At 39.8% G+C, this 14,156-nt stretch overlaps 1 pseudogene; it reads left to right on the top strand.

The window, feature by feature from the left end:
* Positions 1-3,583: 3,583 nt before the first annotated feature.
* Positions 3,584-5,345, top strand: LOC122495254 (annotated as a pseudogene).
* The last annotated feature ends 8,811 nt before the right edge of the window (positions 5,346-14,156 follow it).

The following is a 14,156-nucleotide window of genomic DNA, read 5'->3' as shown; positions in this document are numbered from 1 at the left end:
TTTACTGTGGTTTTTCTGGCCTTAGTGGACTATCTCTAGGGCTTCCCTAAGAGCAAGAACAGGACTTCATTTTGCCAAGTTGGAAAGATCCTAAAGAAATTCCTAATTTTGAGGGGCGCCTGGGTGGCGCAGTCGGTTAAGCATCCAACTTCAGCCAGGTCATGATCTCGCGGTCCGTGAGTTCGAGCCCCGCGTCAGGCCCTGGGCTGATGGCTCAGAGCCTGGAGGCTGTTTCCGATTCTGTGTCTCCCTCTCTCTCTGCCCCTCCCCCGTTCATGCTCTGTCTCTCTCTGTCCCAAAAATAAATAAACGTTGAAAAAAAAATTAAAAAAAAAATAAAATAAAATAAAAAAGAAATTCCTAATTTTGAGTATTTTGATTCCACATTCTTCCATGTTGAATTCTTCGAAATAATATTTTTGTAACTATGAGTAAGTTTCTTGATTTATCTTCACAAATATGATGAACTTATATTAATGAATTTCCTAATAGTGAATCATTCTTGAATTCCAGACATAAATTTCACTTGGTCATCATATTTTTAGATTATTTTCAGGGGTTTTGCCTATATTTATTTTACATGGTACCATATCTAAGCAGACATGAGATCTTTCTGTGGCAGTCTTTTTGGTACCAACTTTCGGATGTTTTAGTATCAGAATTTTATTTGACATAAAAAGATAATTTGGAAATTTTATTTCTTCTCTGATGCTCTTGAATTGAGTAAGTAGCATTAGCTTATCTGATATTTAAAAGAATGGAAGAATCTGGGTGCTTTTATTTGTGAGGGACTCTGATAAATGTCTTCCTTTTCTCTATGAATATTAGTCTGTTTGGACTCTTTATCTTACTGAAATCAATTTTGATAAAATGTATCGTCCTAGAGGGGCGCCTGAGTGGCTGAGTCCGTTTAGCGACCCACTTCAGCTCAGGTCATAATCTCATGATTTGTGGGCTCAAGCCCCATGACAGGCTCTGTGCTGACAACTCAGAGCCTGGAGCCTACTTTGGATTCTGTGTCTCCCTCTCTCTCTCTGCCTGCTCCCTGCTCACACTCTGTTTCTCTCTCAAAAATAAATAAGCATTAAAAAAAATTTTTTAAATGTATAGTCCTAAAAATGTCCATTTTTATATAGGCTTTCTAGTTAATTTGTTTTGAGTTGGGGAAGTGGGACAAATATTTTTAAATCTCACGTATTGACATCATGTTCTTTATTTGCATTTATTGAAGATTTAAAATGGACTGCAGATATTGAAGAATTTTTAAATAGAAAAATCCTTCTTGAGTCATTTGTAGGATTCTTTCTCTCTGCCCATAAGTTTTAAATGGTGGTGGTACTTGGGTGTGAGGAGTAACAAAGAATTAGACTGGGGTAAAAGAAATTCTCAGGGAAGCACAAAATCCAATGAGGCACGTGTGCTTCTCGGCTGGTCTTTCATGGCTCAGGCCTCAGCATTTCCTCCTTCCATGGGACACCCTGTCTGCTTGCAGGAATAATGGAAAAGGAAGAGTCGCTCTCAAACACTCCAACAGTCACTTTGGATATGTTCACTAGAAACTTCTAATAGATCCTGGTAATTAAAGAGTTTTTCAGAACCATTCTCAGTTCCCCAAGTGTTGAACTATCATTGTCACTACAGCTGACATGTTGATGGCAATTCTTTGGGGAGGTGAGGTCTCAGAATCACTAACCTCTATCTCAGGGTTTGGCCTCCTCCCTCCCACACATACTTTGCCTGCCACTTTACACCCAGCCTCCAGTCCTGACAGCAGGAAGGAGTCTGTGAGAATCCTCTAGTTTAGTGTGAGAGCACAGTGTCTAAGGTTGGGAGATGCAGCAGGAATCTGGGTAGGTGAGCATGTCTGGGAAAAGAATCTTCCGGCACAGGCTGAGCTTGTGAGAGAGACTGCTCAATCAGTGCATGACTGCTGCTAACATAATTTAACAAAATCCTCATTGACAGAGTTCTTTGTGTTTGATCCAAGTGCGCTCAGAGTCTGAATTTTAAGATACTTCAAGATTATAATTTCAGGGGGGCGCCTGGGTGGCTCAGTCAAGCTTCCAACTCTCGATCCCAGCTCAGGTCTTGATCTCAGGGTCATGAGTTCAAGCCCCGCACTGCGCATGAACAGTCTACTTAAAAAAAAAAAAAAAGATTATACTTTAGGAACTTATCTGCTATTCAATCCCATGAGCAAGAGTCACAGAGATATTTTCAGGAGCAATATTGTGAGCCCTGTGAAGGCATGTGCATGTGATAATGAATATGATGGAACTAATTGAAATACCTGATTCTCAGCAGAAACAGTGTGACTGAATGGGAAGTGCTGAAAATTATTCTTCTATAACTTGAGTTTTGTGTGCTTAATGGAGACAGTAAGTGTGTCTCTTCTGAAAATCTCTGTGGACTATTGATCTGCAAGACAATTTTCTTTCCTGAAATTAGGAAAGATACTTTAAGAAAAAGTTAATGTCACCACAGAGGGATTTACAGAGCAAAAAATTAAGGACTTTGTTTTTATACTTTAATATTTAAATAATAAATTTATTTAAAAATATCTCATCAAGAAAAAAAGACAATTTTAAGCTATATTTCTTCTGGTTTAAAATCATTTCAACAGTATTTCCAATTCACTAACTCACCTCTCTTGCTTTTCAAGATCCCAAGAGTTGAAGTCTTCAAATTCCATTTTGCATGTTTGCATTGTATTTTAATAGCTTTTCCAAATCAAATATTGGCTCCAGATTCAGTTTGTTCTAAAATAGCAAACATGCAGTGATAGATCTTTAAATAGGATTAATGTATTTTCTGCCCTAATATGCTTTATCACTATGTGATGTTTCATGTCCCATATGTTAGCACACAGTGCAGTTCTGCCAGTAATTTCTGTTACGGATGCCATTCTCCTTTTGGTCCAGGCAAAAAATGAAATGAGTTCAGCTGCCATCCTAACAGTTGTCTACATTAAATAAATCAGATTGGCTCAATAAAATTACTCAGTGCATGAATAATTTATTAATACCTTTGAATCTTCACTCCATAGTTATATTGGTTATAAAGAATACTTAAACGAAAGTGGGAAATTATCAAACCAGGTTTAGTAAGTAAAGTAAATTTAAAATATGAGGAGATGTGTGTGTGTGTGTGTGTGTGTGTGTGTGTATCCATAACAAGGTTCCTGGCATAGTATAGTACCGTAGCAAACATTCATGTCACTGCAACTAGGCAACCAAGGTTCAAATCGTGATTCCTCTGCTATTTACATGAGTCACTTAACTTCCCATGGCTAAATTCTCCTCATCTATAGAATGAGAGTAATGTTAGTTCCTAACTTATAGGGTTGTGAATATTATATAAGTTGCAATAGGGAAAGCAGTAATAGTGACCCACACATTGTAAGTGCTATAAAAAGACACACATGTAACTTTGGACATCTCTTAACAAAAGACAATAGAGTTTAGATGTTCATTCTCAGGGAAAGGGAGAGGTAAGTGAAGATTTTATTTTCCATGAAAGTGTAGCCCAAAACTCATTATTTTCATGCAGAACCCTCTACGTGTGAGTTCTGGACAATGACAGAATGGCCTCAGTGGATTTGAATATAGTAGTGATCTTCATATTCCACATAGTCATTGGAATCCTGGGCAGTTTCTCACTCTTCTATCATTAGATGTCCCTTTGCTTCAGGGGATGCAAGCCGAGATCCATAAAGTTGGTTCTCAGGCATCTGAGTGTAGCCAACTCCTTGCCCATTCTCTCTAGAGGAATCCCAGAGACGATGGCAGCGCTAGGGCTGAAACATTTCACCATTTATTATGGATGCTACGTTCTTTTATATGTTCACGGAGTGGCCAGAGGTATGTCCCTTTGTTCCACCTGCCCTTGAGTGTCTTCCAGGCCATCACCATCAGCCCTGGGAACTCCAGGTGGGCAGAGCTTAAAGTGAAAGCTCCAAAGTACATTGGCCCCAAAGTATCCTGTGCAGGGTGTTCCACATGCTAGCAAATAAGTTTTTTCCCATTTATATGACTGTAAATGGAACAATAAAACTATTACCAAAAAAGTGTTTGGGATATTGTTGTGCTTCACAGTGTAGAGACAAGATCACAGGCTCATCATAGGCAGCAATGACATCTTTCCTTGACATTTTGTGTTTGGGACACATGACGTTGGCCAGCAGCTCCATGGTTTTTCTCTTTCACAGTCACAAGCAGAGGGTCCAATGCATCCATAGGAACAATCTCTCCCCCAGACCTCCCCTGAGACCAGAGCCACCCAAAGCATCCTTGTTTTGGTGACCACCATTGTATCGTTTAATGCCATTTCTTCCATTATTTATGTTTACTTGCCTCTCTTTGATAATTCTAGTTGGTGTCTGGTGAATGTCACTGTACTAATCATTGCATGTTTTCCAAGTATTAGCTCTTTTGTTCTCATGAACCATGACCCCAGCATATTCAGGCTGTATTGTGTCTCCTGTGGAAGAAATACATAATTCCCTCATCTCATCAGGGATATATGAATCGTCTTCCACCTGTTCAGTCAGGGATGCACTGAAACCTCAAAGAATGTGAAGAACAATAATGAACCAGTTTCACTGAGGGAGAGGGGTGAACGAGACACACGGACACCAGCCTAATAGGAAATAGTAAAGATCATGATACATGAAATCATCTGTAATTAATATGTGTGTAGTTATATAGTTTCTATTTTTATTAATGGTAACAGTGGAGAAGTTAAGATTCTACAAAACAGTCCTGAAATAATGTGAACATACTGGATATATCTTTGAATGTGTAACTTTCAAATTGAGATAATAAAATTTCCCAAGATGTACCAAGATTCACAAGATTGGAATTGTAAATCCTGATTTGTGATACAAATGGCCTGGTGTGAAGGCGGAGGGAAAACCAGGTTTACTTACTGCTGGCTTTGGAGGCTATGTCGTGAATATTGTGCTTTATATCCTAAGGGAAACTGGGGACATTTGAAATATGGTAATGCTTATGGAGCAAGATGAGTGCATGAAAATGTTTTCTGCTCAACATTTGAAGAGTAAACTGTGGGGGACAAAGAGGAACATAGGAAGAGGTGTCAGGTGAATTTTAGAAAGGGTGCAGGTGAGAGGCAGTCAGTAAACATTGGGTATGTGGGAAAAGACTGAATGTATTTTTGAGATGTTTAGAAGGCAGACTGTTCTGTATTAAATCTTGATGGTAGTTGGCATGGTTGGGGAGAAAGAGATTTCAAGATGGACTTCTGCTTTTCAAACTTGAGGATACAAGAGGTTATGGAGGGCCCTTTATCAAGCTTGGTGCAGGAGATGAGTAGCAATTTGAAGCTGGAGTACACGATGTAGTTTGTTTCAAAAGGAGTAGTATCGCTTTTGAAATCACCACCAAGGCAATATGGACACCTTTGAAAGAAAAGGTACAGTTTGCTTCTGACTTCGTGGGCTCTTATTAGGGTATGTGCTCAAGGGAAAGGCTAGTATCAGTGCAAGGTCCCTACAGACCACCTGGCCACACAGAATGGATCCTGAGGCACCAGGATTAGCTAAACTCTCAACATTCACTCTATGTATCTGCAGGTTTCTTTTTTGGGAGAATTTCAAGATTACAACCTTATTCTGCAATTCAAAGCATTCCTATCATTTCTTTCACATGGGTGACTTGTGGTAAGGTGTACCTTTAGAGGAATTGATCTATTTCACCTAAATTTTCAAGTATATCTGTGTAGAGTTTTGTATTAATCCCTTACTACCCTTTGATGTCTCCAGGTTCTGGAGTAATATTCCCTTTTTGTTAGGAGGAATTTGTGTTTTCTCTTATATTATTTGGTAGTTTTGCTAGTGAATCATGAACATTATTTTTTTCAGTGAACCATCTCTTTGCTTTATTGTCTCTACTGTTTTCCTGTGTTCAGTTTTACTTATTTTTGCTCTTGCCTTTATTATTTCTGTCTTTCTGCTTCAGCTGTGTTTCTTTTTTTTCCTTCTGATTTCTTACTGCAGCTTAGATTATTCTTGGATATTTTCCCTCTTTTCTAGTACATTGAGTCCTATCAGTTTCCTTCTCAGTACTGCTTTAGTTGAACCTCACAGAAATGGCAGGTTGTATTTTCATTTTCTTTCAGCCTGTATATTTCACTTGAGTCTTCCACTTTGAACTGTGGGGTATTTGAAAGTATTTTGTTTAGTTTCCAAATGTTTGGAGATTTTCCAGTTAATTTTTTTGTTTTGTTTTCATTTTGGATTTGGATTCCATTGTGGGCAGTGAACACACTCTAGGATTCTGTTCTTTTGAATTTTTTGAAGGGTGCCTTAGGACCCAGCAGAAGAACTGTCTTGATATATGTTCTTGAGGGGGAAAAATGTGTAATCTCCTGTGTTTGGGTGGTGTTATAAAAATGTTGATGAGATCATGTCACTTGATGGTGTTGTAGTGTTCACCAGTGTCCTGCTGACTTTCTGTCATTATTCTATCAATTATTGAGAGAAGTCTTGAGCTGCAATTGTCAATTTGCCTGTTTCTCCTTTCAGTTTTATCATTTGATGGTTAACATATTTTGCAGCTATTCTTTGGTGGATATACACTCAGCATTGCAAAGTCACCTTGTTTGACCCGTCAAACATGTAATTTCACCCTCTATTCTCAGTAATTTTGTTTTCTCTGAAATTTGTTCTATCTGGTATTAATATAGACATTCCTGCTTTCTTTTGATTGAGGTTTACATGGTATAAGTTATACTATTCTGTAGACTTTGGGGCTCAGATAACTCTTTCATGTATGAAGCTGTACTGTGCATTGTGGGATATTTAGCAGCATCAGTGGCCTGTACCCACTAGATACCAGTAGAACCACTGCAGTGATGACATTAAAAATGTCCCCAGACCTTTGCAAATGTTCCCAAGGTGGGGGGATTGTTATCACCTCTTTATATCAATTCCACCAATATAGAGATCAGGAAAGCAAAAGATACTACCATGCCACTTTGTTCTCAGCTGCATTTAACACAGTATTCCAAGAAAGACCTGATGTCAGAAGTGAATGACCTGATTTGCAAGTAGGATTTAAGGACGTAACTGTGCCTCATCTCTAGCGGGTAAAACTGACCATTAATAAATCCTTTGAGGTCAAGGGCAAGTTAAAATTCAAAATATGGCAAAGTCTACATGAAAGACATGGCCCTAATTAATGCCCTATGAAGTTACCTGCCGTTGACTACAGTAGGTCCTGTGGGATTGCTTCTCTTGGACAGCATGGCTTAGTGAACGGAAAGCACAGGTGTGGCTCTATTAGAGGGGCCCGAGAGGTTCAATGACCCTGAAATAAATACGAAGAGCATGGCATGTCTAGCTAAATATGGTGGGTGTAGCTAATAGATGTAGCTGTTTGGTATCACATAAAGAGCTATTTAAAAATACTGTGCTGTCCACGATGCGCCAAGTTTGCACCAGAAGGAAACTGTGATCATGCAGTAATGTTTGGTGATGTACATTATGATGGCAAGGAGGTCACTAGGGAAAACGGCTGGTTGTGCAAGGAAGACAGGGTTTCTGACACTTTAGCAGATGTAACTACATGAAGTCAAGAACGGTGAAACACAAAGGACTGGAAAGCTATTCTCAGGGGAAAAGTAGGAACCTAAGAAAAGATCCTTCCTCATTCCTGCCCCTCCCTGTTTGCTGTGGACCAGAGACTGCTGGGTCCCTCCTTTCCTTTTCTTTTCGGAATGGGAGGGTTTATTGAGTTTTTTTCTGTTCCACCGTAATGTGTTAGGAGTGAGGACTCCACGTCAGGCTCTCAACCAAGAGGAATCTCACGAGACTGTTGCAAGACCTTCCCATGTGACTGCAGTCATGTTTGGATAGAAATTTTTTCTTTCGGGACAAACCTAAGTGTATTTTGTGTGAAATACAAAGAAGGGATAAATGATTCCTGATAGAAGTTGTACTATCGTACATTGTAATATTTCCAATTAATTATCACCCTCTTGTGAGATTATATGTCTCTGCTCTTTGATATCAAGCTTGGCCACATGACTTAGGCAACCCTTCTTCTTTTTGAGGGGACTACACGTCCTTCCCAATTTATAGCCACCTTGACTAATGCGGTGTGAGTAGAATGGCATATTTTAAGTGTAAACAGAAGCTTTCAAAGCTTTGTGTGCTCCTTCTGTCTCTCTGGCGCAAGAATAGTTATAACCACATAGACTGAAGTTCTATCCTGAATCCCAGACTCAAATGACAGAACCAAGCAAGAGGTGACTAATGATAGAAGTGATATGAGGAAGAAATAAATGTTTGTTCTGATGAACCCAAGAGAATTCAGGGACATTTGCTACCATAGAAAACCCTTCTAGAAAGCTGACTGGTACTTTGTGACCTTTTCTTTCCTCCTTACCCATCTTAACTACCCAAAGTCATTGTCTCCAGTAATTGTACCACCTTTGAAATCACATTTTTGGTTATTCCCTTCCTATGTTACTACCCTCATATCTGCCATTTTATATTCTCTACTTCCATTAAAATATCCATTTATTTTTAATTTTATTGTTTTAATTTTGTAAGTTTATTTCGTGAGAGAGCTCATGCACACGTGGGGTAGGGGCAGAGACAGAGAGAGGGAGAGAGAAATTTAACGGAGCTCCATGCTCTGTTCAACCGACTCTGCCACCCAGGTGCCCCCATTTATTTTAATGTATCTAGAAATATATTGCCCTTTACAATCCAACTACCCTCAGTGGACTATGTGTTCTCAGTTACAACATTTTCAACTGGTTTATCACAATCAAATATTTATAAATAACCTCAAGAACCTTGCCATCTTCACTGTCCTGCTTCACCTAAGTAGGCCTCAGAACTGCATGAGCTCACTTAGGAGGAGGCTCACACTCCTTGCTCAAACACCCAAAGCAAACAAACAAACAAACAGGAAGAGTCTTTGGCTTAGGTGTTCTGTGGCTAGCCCTTTTCCAAGGACGTGGCCTTCAGTTTCTCCCGCTGTGGTGGCAAATTATGAATGTTCTGCTTTCATTTTCATTCACTTCAGGCTACATTCTCATTTCTTTCTCTACGTCTTCTTCGTCCCAGGGTTAGTCACAAGGAGGTCATTGTTTTCCAAGTATTTGTGGATTTTCCGAGGCTTTTCTATTAGTGATTTCTATCATAATTCCATGGTGGTCATACACATATTTTGTGTGATGTGAATTCTTTTAAAATTTAGCGAGACTAGTTTGATGGGCCAGAATATGGTTTCTCTTGGTAAAGTACTGTGTGCACTTTTAAAGATTGTGTTTAATTCCCTGGTTAGGTGGAGCGTTCTTATGAATGAAAACAATCAGTATTTCTCTTGTGTAGGGAAAAAATCTGTTTTTTCCCCTACTGTGTGCTTCTATCCTGTCTCCCTCACTACTCACACAGAAGACTTCACTTCTGACACTTCTGGTCACAAATACGTGGAGGGTTTCCCCCACCAACAAGCAGTCTCCGACACCAGCTGGTTTCCTACCATTCACCTCAACTGTGACTCCCTCTCCCTGGATGCCCCTCCACACACTCCAGCCGCCCCGCAAGTCCAGGCTGACTCACGTGCTTCTGCAGACTGGTCTAGATCAGAGGTGCCAACAACCCCCTCATTGTCTTTGACTAGCCTGCTAGAGCCCCTCACAGAACTCGGCGAAACACATGTACCAGTTTATTACAGGCTATGATAGAGGATACGGATGGACAGTCAGATGAAGAGACACACGGGATGAGGTCTGGGAAGGTCCTCAGTGCAGAAGCTTCTGTCCCCATGGAGTTGGGGTGTGTCACCTCCTGGAGGGGTGGTGTTCGCCAGCCTGAATTCTCTCTGAACCTCCAGCCATTGGGCTTTTGAGGAGACTTCCTCATATACGCATGACCAGTCATTAACTCCATTTCCAGCCCAGGTCCTCTCTCTGGAGGATGAGGGGATAAGGTTCAAAATCATCATCCTTCCGGTGAGCAGCCCCACCCAAAGAGCCCACACAGGAGAGGCCTCATTATAACAAAAGATGCTGCTGTTACCCTCGTCACTTGGGAAATACAAGGACATTAGGAGTTCTGTGCAGGAGCCAGGGGCAGAGAACAATACATACTTTTTCTTTTATCTCACAGCTCTGTAAATGTCAATTGGGGCAGTTTCCTTGATAGTCATGTTACAGTCGCCGAGGTACTGATTTTGTCTACTTGTTCTATTATGGAGAGAAGGGACATGGAGATCTCTGACTGTCATTGTTGATTGGTCTGTCATTGCGTTCCTGTCCATTTTCTCAGGGGTTGTGAAGTTCTGTTGCCACGTGTATGGTTTAGGATTCTCATGTCATTCTGGGGAATGTATCCCTTTATGACTATGAAATAGATTTCATTATCCCTGGTCATAGAATTTGCTCTTTAATTAACTTAATCTGATATAGCTACTCTATTGTTAATACCATTTATGTTTATCTTTTTTCCATGATTTACTTTGTGTCCTTAATTTTTGAAGTGAATTTCTGTAAGAAATATTTTGCTGCCTGTCTTTTAAAAATTCAATTCATGGGGTCAACTGGTTGGCTCACATGGTTAGGTACAAGACTCTTGATTTCAGCTCAGGTGATGATCTCATGGCTCTTGAGATTCAGCCCCATGTTGGGCCTACACTGACAGCATACAGCCTGTTTCAGATTCCCTCTCTCCCTCTCTCTGTCTTAAAATAAAGCTAAAAAAAATCAGTGGCAATGTTTGCTTTACAACCGGGCCTTAAGTCTGTTTTACAGATATTAATATATAAATTATCTTGCTATTGCTTTTGTAACGTCTTTGTTCTTTTTGTCTTCTTTGAAATATATGAATATTATTTTTGAATTTTTGTTAATGTTTCTTTGAGAGAGAGAGAGAGAGAGAGAGAGAGAGAGAGAGAGAGAGAGAGAGAGAAATACTGTGGTTGAGTGAGGGAAGGGCAGAGAGACAGAGACAGAATCTGAAGCAAGCTCCAGGCTCTGAGCTGTCAGCAGAGAGCTAGATGCAGGGCCTAAAACTCATTAGCCGTGAGATCATCACCTGGATGAAGTCAGACCCTTAATGGGCTGAGCCACCCAGGTGCCCATGAAATAACTGAATTTTTATAGATAATTTTGCTTTAAATACTTTTTGTTTGTTTCTTTGTTTACTGGTGTTAGCGATAACTATTTTTTATGTGTTTGCTTTAGGAGTTATCCTATACAGCTGACCACATTATACCTTCATATGAGTTTATACTTCTTCATATGGAGCACCCGACCTTTCCTTTCCACAAGGACTTCCATTTCTCCACTCCTGCCCTGTGCTACCATTAGTATAGATTACTTTTACATATACTATACACATATATACTAGACTGTTAGTTTCTTTTCTTTTTTCTTTTTTAACATTTATTTATTTTTGAGAGATAGAGAGTGAGCAGAGGAAGGGCAGAGAGGGAGACAGAATCTGAGGCAGGCTCCAGGCTCCGAGCTGTCAGCACAGAGCCCGATGCGGGGCTCAAACTCACGAGCTTTGAAATCATGACCTGCGTCTAAGTCCGACGCTCAACCAACTGAGCCACCCAGGTGCCCCTAGACTGTTAGTTTCTTAAACCGTCCACTATAAAGAGGCTTAAAAATAGGAAAGACAGTTTTTATTTACCCATATAGCTACTACTTCTAGTGTTCTTTTTTTTAAATATTTTAAAAATGTTTTTATTTATTTTTGAAGGGGAGAGAGAGAGAGAGAGAGAGACAGAGCATGAGTGGGGGAAGAGCAGAGAGGGAGACACAGAATTGGAAGTAGGCTCCAGGCTCTAAGCTGTCAGCACAAAGCCAAATGCGGGGCTTGAACTCATAAACTGTGAGATCATGACCTGAGCCGAAGTTGGATGCTTAACCGACTGAGCCACCCAGGCACCCCACTACTCTAGTGCTCATAATTCCTTTGTGTAGATCAGGAGTCTGCCACCTACAGAACATGAGCCAAGAACAGCTTACTGTCTGTTTTTATGTGAAGTGTAACTGGAATGCAGCCACACTCATATTTAGGTACTTTTGACCCAATAAGGACATACTGGAAGAGTGGTAACAGAAACAGTATGGCCTACAAAGAATAAAATATTTACTGTATGTTCCTTACATAAAAGTTTGCCAACTTAGCACACAGAGTCACATTCTCATCACATCTGAATTAGTATAAAATTTGGGATATGAAACATAATGAAACGGCAATGGTGACACAAGATTAGTCTCAATTGGAAAACTAAGAATAATTGGGAGTAGGTCTTGTACTCATGAAGAGAACATGGAATATGCAATTGTTACTTTTCAATTTGCAAGTACAGTATCTTATTACAGGTTAAAAACTTTTTGATGATACTGACATTGAAGATATAACTGAGGCGTAAAAGACCCACCAGGCACTACTTGGTACACATTCGTAAGTGGAAGAAGTAATAAACCCTTGGCTGGGTATAAGGGTAGACAGCAGGAAAAGTATGTATCTTAACAAGTCCTGGGATCAACTCCCTAGACAGTTTTCACAAATGGTATTTACCATCTTTCCACTAATTCATTACCCCACCTCACTGCTGTGTTCTCTCAATAGTGGTAAGGCTGCCATAAAGAAATAGGTCTGTGCATTCTCCAAACAGGTCATGGTTTTGGATCTATCACATATGCTCTTAAGCCCTCTGGGGAGTTCTATTGTTAAAATTTTAAAAATTCTAAGTACAAGGCGTCCCAGAATTTAAATGTCTCCAGTAGAAACTTAATATCACATTTCACCAAGCCACACACCAATTGTGGATATTCCGGATCCACTGTAAATATGTTCCCATTCAGGCAATTTTCTGCTGCTTTCCTCCCACCCACTTGCCCTTCCTCATTGGTATTTGCATGATACACTTTCAGTGGTTCTGGTCAAAGATGACCTCATGTGGGTATTGCCTGAAACCATTGTTATCTGGGCAGGGCAAGCTAATAATGACACCCAAGAGGCCATTCCCTTGGCAATAGTTGTAAGTTCACAGTGTCAATGAGTACCATCACCCCCACCCCACACAGGATGCATCATAACAATGTAGTCACCATTTCCTGCTTTCCCTACCCATCTTCAGAACTTGAGAACCCTACCCTGCTCTCCCGAGAAAGCATCATTATGTAATAAACATTCTCCTTACAATTCAGACAATGGAGTCATCATTCTTGACATCTGCCATCTGTTCCAGTGGAGTAAGCACAAGTGCAAACGAGCAAAAAATGTTTTAGAAGGTAAATGAGATTTCTAGTTATCAAAAAAGATTCCCATTGAGTATGTTCATTCTTGAGAGTAAACTCATGAAGATTTCTTTTTTCAAATTATTCCCTGAGCACTCCAGCACAAAGTATACATTGTAACCTTTATCCTTACCTCTGACATATTCTTTTAGTTCCTAATAGTTTTCATATACCCACGACTTTTCTATCCTCTTAATGTAACGTGCAACACATGTGTCTTATTTTGGTACAAAAGACATGCTGAAATATAATCATATGGTGTATATTTCTGAAAGGGAAGGCAGGTTGTCAAGGGTGAGAGTTGAAATTGCATTGCTATGTTATTTTCATTATAGCTACAAAAATAATCTGGGATATACTATGGAGTGTGTAACTCTCAAATTGAACTTATGAATATGTATTTCTACAACTGCAGGTTTGAATCTAACATGGAAAAAAAAATGTTATGGGTGACACTCAACCTAGAGAGGACAAGGATGTATTATTAGTGTTCATTATGAAATGGCCCAATGAGGTGGGATGCACATAGGCTAATAAAACATCATTCATTTAGGGTTACACAAAAGCCTATATTTTACGTACTTAGATATTATCTGAGAAATTGGGTACAATAAATCAAAATGTATCAAAATCCAAGTTTCAATCCTCACAAGCGTACTAGTTTTGCATTTTGTTTGTTTTTTCAGACAGCACAAGTAGGTGAGAGGGGCAGAGAATCTTACGCAGGCTCCACGCTCAGCAGAGAGCCCAACGACACAACCCTGAACTGATATCAAGTCAGACACTCAACATACTGAGCCACCCAAGAACCCCTACCTTGGTTCTGATTAAAACGTCCTCTATAACCTTGAGTTTTCAAAAATAAG

The sequence above is a fragment of the Prionailurus bengalensis genome, chromosome E2 (genome assembly GCF_016509475.1).
Source record: "Prionailurus bengalensis isolate Pbe53 chromosome E2, Fcat_Pben_1.1_paternal_pri, whole genome shotgun sequence".
Lineage (NCBI taxonomy): Eukaryota > Metazoa > Chordata > Mammalia > Carnivora > Felidae > Prionailurus > Prionailurus bengalensis.
This window is presented reverse-complemented; position numbering and strand designations above follow the sequence as displayed.